The sequence below is a fragment of the Mustelus asterias genome, chromosome 11 (genome assembly GCF_964213995.1).
Source record: "Mustelus asterias chromosome 11, sMusAst1.hap1.1, whole genome shotgun sequence".
Taxonomy (NCBI): Eukaryota; Metazoa; Chordata; class Chondrichthyes; order Carcharhiniformes; family Triakidae; genus Mustelus; species Mustelus asterias.
In genome coordinates this window covers 100346565-100357023 of record NC_135811.1, presented here as the reverse complement: position 1 = coordinate 100357023, position 10459 = coordinate 100346565, and the positions used below count along the sequence as shown (strand labels likewise).

General features: G+C 48.2%; 1 protein-coding gene across 1 annotated transcript in view; it reads right to left on the bottom strand.

The window, feature by feature from the left end:
- Positions 1-10459, bottom strand: part of lrrc3ca (leucine rich repeat containing 3Ca) — a 53540-nt gene that overhangs the window by 1398 nt on the left and 41683 nt on the right. The gene's annotated exons all lie outside the window — the stretch shown is intronic.

Here is a 10459-nt window from a genome sequence, read left to right as displayed (position 1 = left end):
GTCAGACCTGCTGGGATTTTCCAGCATTTTCTGTTTTTGAACCAAAAATCTAAAATTTCGCTTTTACCATCTTTAATTCTGTTGGGTTCTAACCCTCTGCCTCTCTTGGAGTGGTTGGCTCATGCTGTAGTACTCTATAAACTGATCCAAACTTGCCCAAGAGTAAGCCTAGAAGTAAGGGATTAAATTCATCTTGGGCGATGGTGCAGAACAGGTGATACTGGATCAGACATCCATTACCCACAGTGTTTGATATTCAGTTCCATTTCAGCCAATGATTAGAAGTGCACTACCTGAAAGGTGGTGGAAGCAAATTAAATAATAAGTTCAAAAGGGAATTGGGTATCGATTTGAAAAGAAAAGAAAAATTGCGCGGGTGTGGAGTTTAAAAAGGAGGGCGCAGGACTAATTGGGTAATGCTTTCAAAGAGCTAGGATAGCCATGTTGGGCTGAATGGCTTTCTTGTGTGCTGCAAGGTTCTATGACACACATTGGCTACAAAGTCGCTTCGCATACAGGACTCAAATATTGCTGAGGACAGCACGGTGACACAGTGGTCAGCACTGCAGCCTCACAGCACCAGGGACCCGGGTTCAATTCTGGCCTCGGGTCACTCTATATGTGGAGTTTGCACATTCTCCCTGTGTCTCCGTGGGTTTCCTCCGGGTGCTCTGGTTTCCTCCCACAGTCCGAAAGATGTGTGGGTTAGGTTGATTGGCCATAGTAAATTGACCTTTCGTGTCAGGCGGTTTAGCAGGGTAAATATGCAGGGTCACGGGATGAGGGCCTGAGTGGGAATGTGGTTGGTGCAGACTCAATGGGCTGAATGGCCTCCTTCTGCACTGTAGGGATTCTATGGTTCTATGAAAAGAGAGACATGTTACTGAAGCTTTTCAATTTTCACTCATCAGGACAAATACAAGAATACCAAATTTTCAAATAGTCACAAACAATGGGGCCGATTTTACCAAAATCGGCTCTAAGTGCCGGGTGCGGTCGTAAATCAGACCCGCGCCTGGCAGCCACGCTCCAGCGCCCCCATACGCCTTTTTTCGGCGCGGGTCAGGGGGCAGGGCCCACCGCATTTGTATCTGTCGGAGCACCGAACTGCGCAAGCGCAGTTCGAAGCCGACAGCACTCAGCGCGCCCGAGCGCGAAAGTCAAAGGTAGTGCTGACAGCACTGCTGTCTGTGCTGCCTTTGACTTGCCCTGGTTGGGGGGGGGGGGGGGGGGGGGTGGTAGGGGGGGGGTGGTGGGATGTGACGTCTCTTCCCTGGGGGGGATAGGGGGGGATCTGATGTCTCTTCCCTGAGGAGGGGGGGGTGGGGGGGGGAATGTGATGTCTCTTCCCTGGGGGGGAGGGCAGGGGGGGGATGTGACGTCTCTTCCCTGGGGTGGGGGGGCAGGGGGAGGATCTGACATCTCTTCCCTTATGGGGGGGGGGGGGTAGGGGGGTGTGACGTCTCTTCCCTGGGGGGGGGGGAGATGTGTTGTCTCTTCCCTGGGGGGGGGGGGGATGTGATGTCTCTTCCCTGGGGGGGTGGTGGGGGGGGATGTGATGTCTCCGCCCCCCCCCCCCCCCCCAGGGGCAGAGACGTCACATCCCCCCCTTACCCCCTCCCCCCCCCTCAGGGGAGAGACGTCACATCCCCCCCCAACCCCCCTCCCTCAGGGAAGAGATGTCACATCCCCCCTACCCGCCCCCCGGGGCAGAGACGTCACACCTCCCCTCCCCCCTCAGGCAAGAGATGCCACCTGCGTCCCAGGGTGGTCCGATCGGTGGGGGGGGGGGGGGGGGGGGGGGGGGGGTGGTGGGCTGCCGGGGTGGTCCGCGGGGGCAGTCCATGAAGGGTGGTCGGGGGCGATTCGGTGGTTCAGTTGCTGAGTTGAAGCCCTATCGGACTTGAATTCAGGAACATGGTAAATGCGCGGGCGCCGATCGGATCGGAGCCTCGTAAAGTGGGAATCCTTGGGTAAGTTGGGCGCAGGCTTCATTATGCCGATTTAAATGCATGCAAATGCATTTAAATTGGCCAGGGCGCGCGCCGGATCGGCGCCCGGATCGGCCGTTGGTAAAGGCGCGATTGGCCTTGGGTCGGGTCTGGACTGCATTTTTAGGCCCGACGCCCAACTTTACCACGATTTCGCGCCCGTTGTGGTAAAATCGGGCCCAATTTGTACCACAGAGAGGATATATTGTTGTGACGATTTGAAATTTGACATTCTTGTATTTGTCCTCATGAATGCAATATAAAAAGCTTTGGTAACATATCATCAACATGTATGCAATTCCAAATTTTGTATTTTAAACTTTTTAATCAGAATGATGAGCCCAGTTGGGTTGCCTTCTGCACAGTCATTCATATTCGTTTAATCATTTATTAATTGTTTTTCAATGCACTGCATTTCCTTTTAAATATTCATTGCTGGTTTGTTTTTCTGCGCAAATTGCTCCCCATAAATTGTTATTAATTGTTTCCTGTTTAAAGCAGTCCCTGTTAATGCCTCTGCCCAAAGCAGCCCTTTGCAACTTGGAACATCGAGGGAACTACACTCTCTACACTGCATGTTTGGCTTCCATTATTCATCAGCACAATCTATACAACAGCCGTAAGTGGCTCTTTTATTTTATCAGACCTAAATAATTTATGAATGCCTTGTTAGCAGCTTCAATGAGAGATGAGGTAATCAATAAGCTTCTGTTTTGGATTGCATTTTTAAGTGTATGAATTGCTTCTGTCACATTAGCCTGGATTTCAATATTGTTTAAGAATTTGGAATTGGTGCTTCTTTGATGAGCTAATTCAGCTTTCATTGAAATGTAGAGTGGACCATTCAGCTCCTCAAGCCTGTCCTACTGTCCATTTACTGGATGCGCGATCTGTACCTCAACGCCACTTCCCTATCTTTGCTTACCTTTATCCAAAAAAAACCCAACAATCTCGTTCTTGAAAGTTTAATTGACAAAGAACAAACAAAGAACAGTACAGCACAGGAACAGGCCCTTTGGCTCTCCAAGCCTGCACCGATCATGTCCTATCTAGACCAACCGCTTGCATCCCTCTATTCCCCGTCTGTTCATGTGTCTAGCCAGATAAATCTTAAATGTGGCTAACGTCTCTGCCTCAACCACCTCACTTGGCAGTGCTTAGTTTTGTTGAGCCTCTGTGGCCTTCTAAAGTCAATGCTTGGAACACCACGCCCACTGAGTGAATAATGGAGCAGTCTTGAGGGGCTGAATGGCCTGCACTAGATTGTGTTAAACTGAGTGAGCTCAGCTCAAATGAGCACCAATTCCAAGTTCTTAAACCATATCACAAAGCTAGCCCATGTGACAGACGCAATTCACACACTTAATGTAATTCAAATTAGAAGTGTATTGATTACCTCATCTCTCATTGCCTTGTTAGCAGCTTCATGAAGGATAGTGTTCCCCATTTATTTTTTCTTTCAACATTCTTACAGCTTGCAAGTAACAAGAACTGAAACAGTTCTTGGTGAGTGTTGATCCTGTGCATGGTTTACTTCACTTGTGCAAAGACTTCATTTTAAGATATTTCTGCCTATGCAATACATTTAACTGCTAAGCTTAAAAAAATCAACTAACTCAGATTTAACTACATGTTAAAACCCAGAAGGCATGCTGGGTTAGCTAGAAAATTGACTGCACTTTTGAAAAGTACAATGCCAACAAAACAGGCTTTTCATAAACAACATCTGCCAGGCCGGTTTCTCCAAGTCAGAGACAGCATGTGCCAAACAATTTCGATAACAAGATAACGAATCACATATATTGCAGTTTCAGATCTATGTTTTCAGTTGAGTTCAGTCTGTTTTTGAGTTCTGTTTTGATCAGCACAGGACTGCCAGAAGCAGCCAGTCTCTCTCTCTCTCTCCCCCTAGCTTTTCGCTTTTCGCTTTTGTAGTGATTTAATTTTAAGTTCTATTCAATAAAATAAATTCATTTAAACTCCGTACCACTGCCGTCTTCATCTAGTCAAAGGAATGATTGAACCCTACAGTGAGGGTGAAGTAAGACCCCAGTTTCTCTTGCTCAAGTTTTTTTTTATTCATCTGTGGGACATGGGCGTCGCTGGCTGGGCCAGCATTTATTGCCCATCCCTAGTTGCCCTTGGAGGGCAGTTGAGAGTCAACCACATTGCTGTGGCTGGAGTCACAAGTAGACCAGACCAGGTAAGGACAGCAGATTTCCTTCCCTAAAAGACATTAGTGAATCAGATGGGTTTTTCTGACGATTGACAGTGGTTTCACGGTCATCAGTAGATTCTCAATTCCAGATTTTATTTTAATTGAATTCAAATTCCACCGTCTGCTGTGACGGGATGCGAACCCGCATCCCCAGAACATTAGCTGAGTTTCTGGATTAATAATCTGGTGATAATAACACTAGGCCATCGTCTCCCCATCAAAGTGGGTTTAATACTACAACAAAACCAGAAAATGCTGGGAAATCTCAGCAGGTCTGACGGCATCTGTGGAGAGAGAATAGAGCCAACGTTTCAAGTCAGGACTACCCTATGTCAGAGCTGAAGATGAGGAAAATAGGACAGGATTTATACTGTGAGGGTGAGGGGGCTGTAATTGATAGGGATGACATCGTCAAAATTAATGCTATTTTGTTATTTTAATGCTATTTTATTTACAGGAGGGATGGTGGCATAGTGGTATTGTTCAGAGACCCAGGGCAAGTTTTGGGGACTCGGGTTCAAATCCCATTCAATACAAACCTGGAATTAAAAAGTCTAATGATGACCATGAAACCCATTTGGTTCACTCTTGTCCTTCAGGGAAGGAAATCTGCCGTCCTTACCTGTTCTGGCCTATATGTGACTCCAGACCCGCAGCAATGGTTGACTCTTAAATACCCCTCTGAAATGGAGGGCAATTAGGGATCGGCAATAAATACTGGGCCCAGCCAGTGACGCCCACATCCCATAAATGAATTTTAAAAAAATTTCCACAACCACTTCCCTCCCCAACCATTACTCCATTTTGGGCACAATGAGGTGAGGTCCCGGGTGCACTGAGTTCATAGAATCCTACAGTGCAGAAGGAAGCTGTTCAGCCCATCGAGTCTGCACCAACCACAATCCCACCCAGGCCCTATCCCCATAATCCCATGCATTTACCCTCGCTAGTCCTGCTGTCACTCAGGGGCAATTTAGCATGGCTAATCCACCTAACCCGCACATCTATGGCCTGTGGGAGCAAACCAGAGCACCGGGAGGAAACCGGAGCACCCGGAGGAAACCCACGCGGACACGGGAAGAACGTACAAACTCCACACAGACAGTGACCCAAGCTGGGAATCGAACCCGAGTCCCTGGTGCTGAGCGGCAGCAGTGCTAACCACTGTGCCACTGTGCCTTCCCAATGCAAGCAGTGCCACCACAGTGTCCACATGGCCATACTCCATGTGTGAGACTGGGTCAGTAAGTGTTACGTTGCTGTTTGACCATACATAGTGTCCTAATTAAGCCTGATCCCATTCTTGCGCACCATTCAATGACGCCCCTCCAACCTAAGCACAATTGCTTTTATATTAAAGATATCTAGTTTGGTCCAAATTGTGATATATGCTGTCTTTAAAAAAAATCCTACAAATAACACAATCAGTGGGCTGAGGAGAAGTAATTAGACAATCAGTCTGGTTGGATACGGTTAATCAGATCCTTAGCAGGGCAGAGAAAAGTCAATTCATTACTTTAATCATGAGTCAAGCAATAACGTTAGACTGCAGTCAAGATTTGAAATGGTCACCACACTCGGTGATATTCATTATTTCCACAGCATACAGCATCAGATGTCATTTGGCTAAAGAATATTTAGTTCCTGTGCCATCAGAAACCAAACATTGGCAACACCATCTTTTGTTCACTATCTTTTGCAAAATGTTTTTATCACAGGAAGGCAGTGTGACGTTGTTGAGTTTGTAAGGCCAAATTTCCAAAGGGCTGCGAGGAGGGGGCATGGGCCACCAACCCTCCACCAGCTAGCATGTCAGCTTGCCAGCATGTCGTTACCTCCAGAACATTTGTACACAGGGACCCAGGTTCGATTCCTGGCTTGGGTTACTGTCTGTGCGGAATCTGCACATTCTCCCCGTGTCTGCATGGGTTTCCTCCATGTGTTCCGGTTTCCTCCCACAGTCTGAAAGACATGCAGGTTAGGTGGATTGGCCATGCTAAACTCTCCCTCAGTGTACCCGAACAGGCGCTGGAGCATGGCGACTAGGGGATTTTCACAGTAACGTCATTGCAGTGTTAATGTGGGCCTACTTGTGACAATAATAAATAAATTTTAAACTTTAAAAAACACACACTGGGCTGCGGGGAAACAGCAAGGTGTGCGCAAACAGCAGCTAGCCAATTGGGCATCTTGAAGAGCCTGGTAAGGCCATTGTACCAATGTGAATGGCAATTTTCTGGTTGGTATGCAGGTCCCCAGCTAAAGGGGACACCCAATCGAGAGATAGAAACAGCATATTGGGGGCCATCACTCTGTCATTAATGTTAACTCCAGAATGTTGTGACCATGGCTCCAGTCAACTGACAGTAAGCGCGCAGGTACTGCAGGCAGTCAAGAAGGCAAATGGTATGTTGGCTTTCATAGCGAGAGGATTTGAGTATAGGGATAGGGATGTTTTGCTGCAATTGTATAGGGTGTTGGTGAGGCCACACCTGGAGTATTGTGTGCAGTTTTGGTGTCCTTATCTGAGGAAGGATATCCTTGCTATAGAGGGAATGCAGCGAAGGTGATTCCTGGGATGGCAGGTCTGTCATAGGAGGAGAGACTAAGTCGGTTAGGATTGTATTCATTGGAGTTTAGAAGAGTGAGAGGGGATCTCATAGAAATATAGAAAATTCTAACCGAGTTAGTCAGGGTAGATTCAAAAAGAATGTTTCCAATGGTGGGGGAGTCCAGAACTTGGGGTCATAGTTTGAGGATAAGGGACTGAGGTGAGGAGAAATTTCTTCACACAGAGAATAGTGAATGTGTGGAATTCACAACCACAGAAAGTAGTTGAGGCCAAAATGTGTGATTTCAAGAAGTTAGTTATAGTTCTTGGGGCTAAGGGGATCAAGGGATAGGTGGGAAGGGGGGATTAGGATATTGAATTTGATGATCAGCCATGATCAAAATGAACGGTGGAGCAGGCTCGAAGTGCTGAATGGCCTACTCCTGCTTTTAGTTCCTATGTTTCTATGGCTCCCATCAAGGTCACCCGTGGAAGCGTTGCATCTTGCGGTGCCCTCCCTTTCAAGTATCTACGCCAGCGGCTCCCATTTCTGATGGCAGGGCTATAGATCCTTCAGTGTTGAAGTACCGATCCACTGTGCTTAATTGGGCAGGACTCCCAGAGGCAGGATGGTGATGAAGCAGCTAAAGTCGGTCTGGCTGTGAACACTTCACTGAGGAACACTTGCTGTGGTGCCCTGGGACTGCGATAACCGTCAGGCAAAAGTTTCTGCTTTGGTTTCGGTTGTTTGCTTTGAAAGGATGCATCTACCCAAAGATCTGCACTGTTCTCTTGTAAACTGAAGGCAAACAGTAGGGCTCCGAGGTTAAAGTAATAACTGGAAATGTGCAATAACATCCAAAGCTCAAGGCAGTAGGCATTACAGCAAATTGCAGGCCGCTGGAGGATTCTTAATTTATTTCCTACTGATAAAAGTGCAGTACAGTCTGTATGTTTATCATGTTAGAATAATACAAAACAGTGCAAACTATTCAGAAACCTCACTGGGGTTTGCCGCAAACATAAAATTGCCGCAATATTGTTCCACCGTGTGCATTTCAGGAAACTATGCTGAAAAACATTGTTAATTCTCTGAGTGGCAATTTTGATGATGACAGATGAAACTATTGTCTCCAGTGGATTTCATTGCCACTATTTTTATTTTTTATCCATTAGTTTACACCGAGTGAATAAACTCTGCGGAGTGGAGGGTTGCAGACAAGCCATAACAAGTTTTATTGGTTTCCTAACACCTCCCCCACTCTCCCCCTCCTAACCAAAGCCATCCAAGATTTGCCTCTGTTTTTCTCCCAATTTCCTTCTCCATCCCCGGTATTACAATAGGGGGATTCTCCAATCCCCGCTGGCAGGATCAGCAGCAGGAGTGTAAAATCCCGCAGGGGGCCCAAAACACAATTTACGCTGGCGGGGTTTCCTGTAGCGATTGTTCCCCCCCCCCCCCCACCCCCGCCCCCTCCTCACCACCCCGCCAATGATGGAGTCATAGGGGTCTCCAGCACAGAAAAAGGCCCTTCAGCCCGTCGCGTCCGCTCTGGTCAAAGAGAAACCACCCAACTATTTTAATCCCGCTTTCCAGCATTTGGCCCATAGTCTTGTGTGCCCGAGCACCACAAGTGCACATCTAAATACATCTGAAATGTTATGAGGGTCTCTGCTTCTATCATTCTTTCAGGCAGTGAGTTACAGACTCCCACCACCCTCTGGATGGAAAGGTTTTTCCTCACATCCCCTCTAAACCTCCTGCCCCTTACCTTAAATCTATGATCATTGATCCCTCCACCAATGGGAAAACTTTCTTCCTGTCTACTCTATTTCTATCCCTCATAATTTTATACATCTCAATCATGACCCGCCTCAGTGTCCTCTGCTCCAAGGAAAACAACTCCAGTCTATCCAATCTCTCTTCATAACTAAAAACTCGCCAGCTCAGACAACATCCTGGTGAATCTCCTCTGCACCCTTTCCACTGCTATCACATCCCTCCTATAATGTGGATTCCAGAACTGCACACAATACTCGAGCTATGGCCTAACCAATGCTTTATATAGTTCCAGAATAACCTCCCTGCTCTTAAACTCAATGCCTCAGCTAATACAGGTAAGTATACCATATGCCCTCAACCATTTTATCCACCTGTCCTGCTACCTTAAGGGACTGGTGTACATGCATACCAAGGTCCCTCTGATCCTTGGTGCTTCCCAGGGCCCTGCCAATCATCGTGTATTCCCTTGCTTTGTTTGTCCTGCCCAAGCACATCACCTGACACTTATCCAGATTGAATTCCATTTGCACTGATCTGACCAGCCCATCTCTATCCTCCTGTAATCTAAGGCTATCCTCTCTATTTACCACCCTACCAATCTTCATATCATCTGCGAACTTGCTGATCATTCAAGCCTACATTCAAGTCTAAATCATTTATATAAACCACAGACAGCATGGACCCCTTTTAGTACAACGCGCCCTTGGTACTGACCCTCCGACAGTGCAGCACTCCATCAGTACTGACCCAAAGGGGACGTAACGGCAATATCAGGCTTATACACCAACATGAATTACGACTGGTCCCTAACATTGTGCACCAGGCAAGCAGAACCCACCAGAGGAGTTCAGGTCAGTGCATCGCTCAGAAGGGAAAGGGTCATCTCCGCCACTGGGGGCACTGCCACTGCTCCCTGGAACAGCCCCCAGACAGTGCCAGGGAGTGGTGTTTGAGGGAGGTGGGGGCAGCGGGGGGTAGGGGGCAGTGATGTGTGGGTGGGTGTTCCGTTTGGGGCAATATCCAGTGATATTCGGGGGTGGGGGACGGGGTGGGGGACGGGGTGGGGGACGGGGTGGGGGACGGGGTGGGGGACGGGGTGGGGGACGGGGTGGGGGACGGGGTGGGGGGGAGGTTCCTTTTTTAATTTTTTTGCATCAGGGCTACCGCTGCTACATTCAGCAAACAAAATTGGAAAATTCCCCCCAATAGCTGCGGAGGGGAGGTGGGGTTCAATTCCGACTCCGGGTGATTTGGGTGACCTGGATAGTATTCTTCTCTTAGCAATCAGGCTTCACGTTGGCACAGTGGTTAGCACTGCTGCCTCACAGCGCCAGGGACCCGGGTTCGATTCCCGGCTCGGGTCACTGTCTGTATGGAGTTTGCACATTCTCCCCGTGTCTGTGTGGGTTTCCTCCGGGTGCTCCAGTTTCCTCCCACAGCCCAAAGATGTGTAGGTTAGAGGGACTGGCCATGGTAAATGTGTGGGGTTACAGGGATCGGTTGGGAGAGGGGGCCTGGGTAAGATGATCTGTCAGAGAGTCGGTGCAGACTCAATGGGCCGAGTGGCCTCTTCCACACTGCAGGGATTCTATGAGAGGGAACTGGTGGTATGTTACAGCTTACTCGGGGAATCCAGTTGATGTGACAACATACACTTGTACATGCATTTTGTGGTCTGGAGCTTTGGATAGTGACAATAGAGGCACACCATTCTCTCCCAAGGATGGATTCCCAGAAATCTCTCCCGCTCTTACTGCCGTCCATTGTCACGTGTTGGAAGGACTTTTCAGGTTGATATTCCTGTTTGGCTGCATTGTGAACCTTGGCCAGCGAGTCCTGGGGTGGGAGTTGAACCTGAAACTTCTGGTTCAGAGGCTGGGACGCTAACCCACTATGCCACCGGACATCCTTGGAAA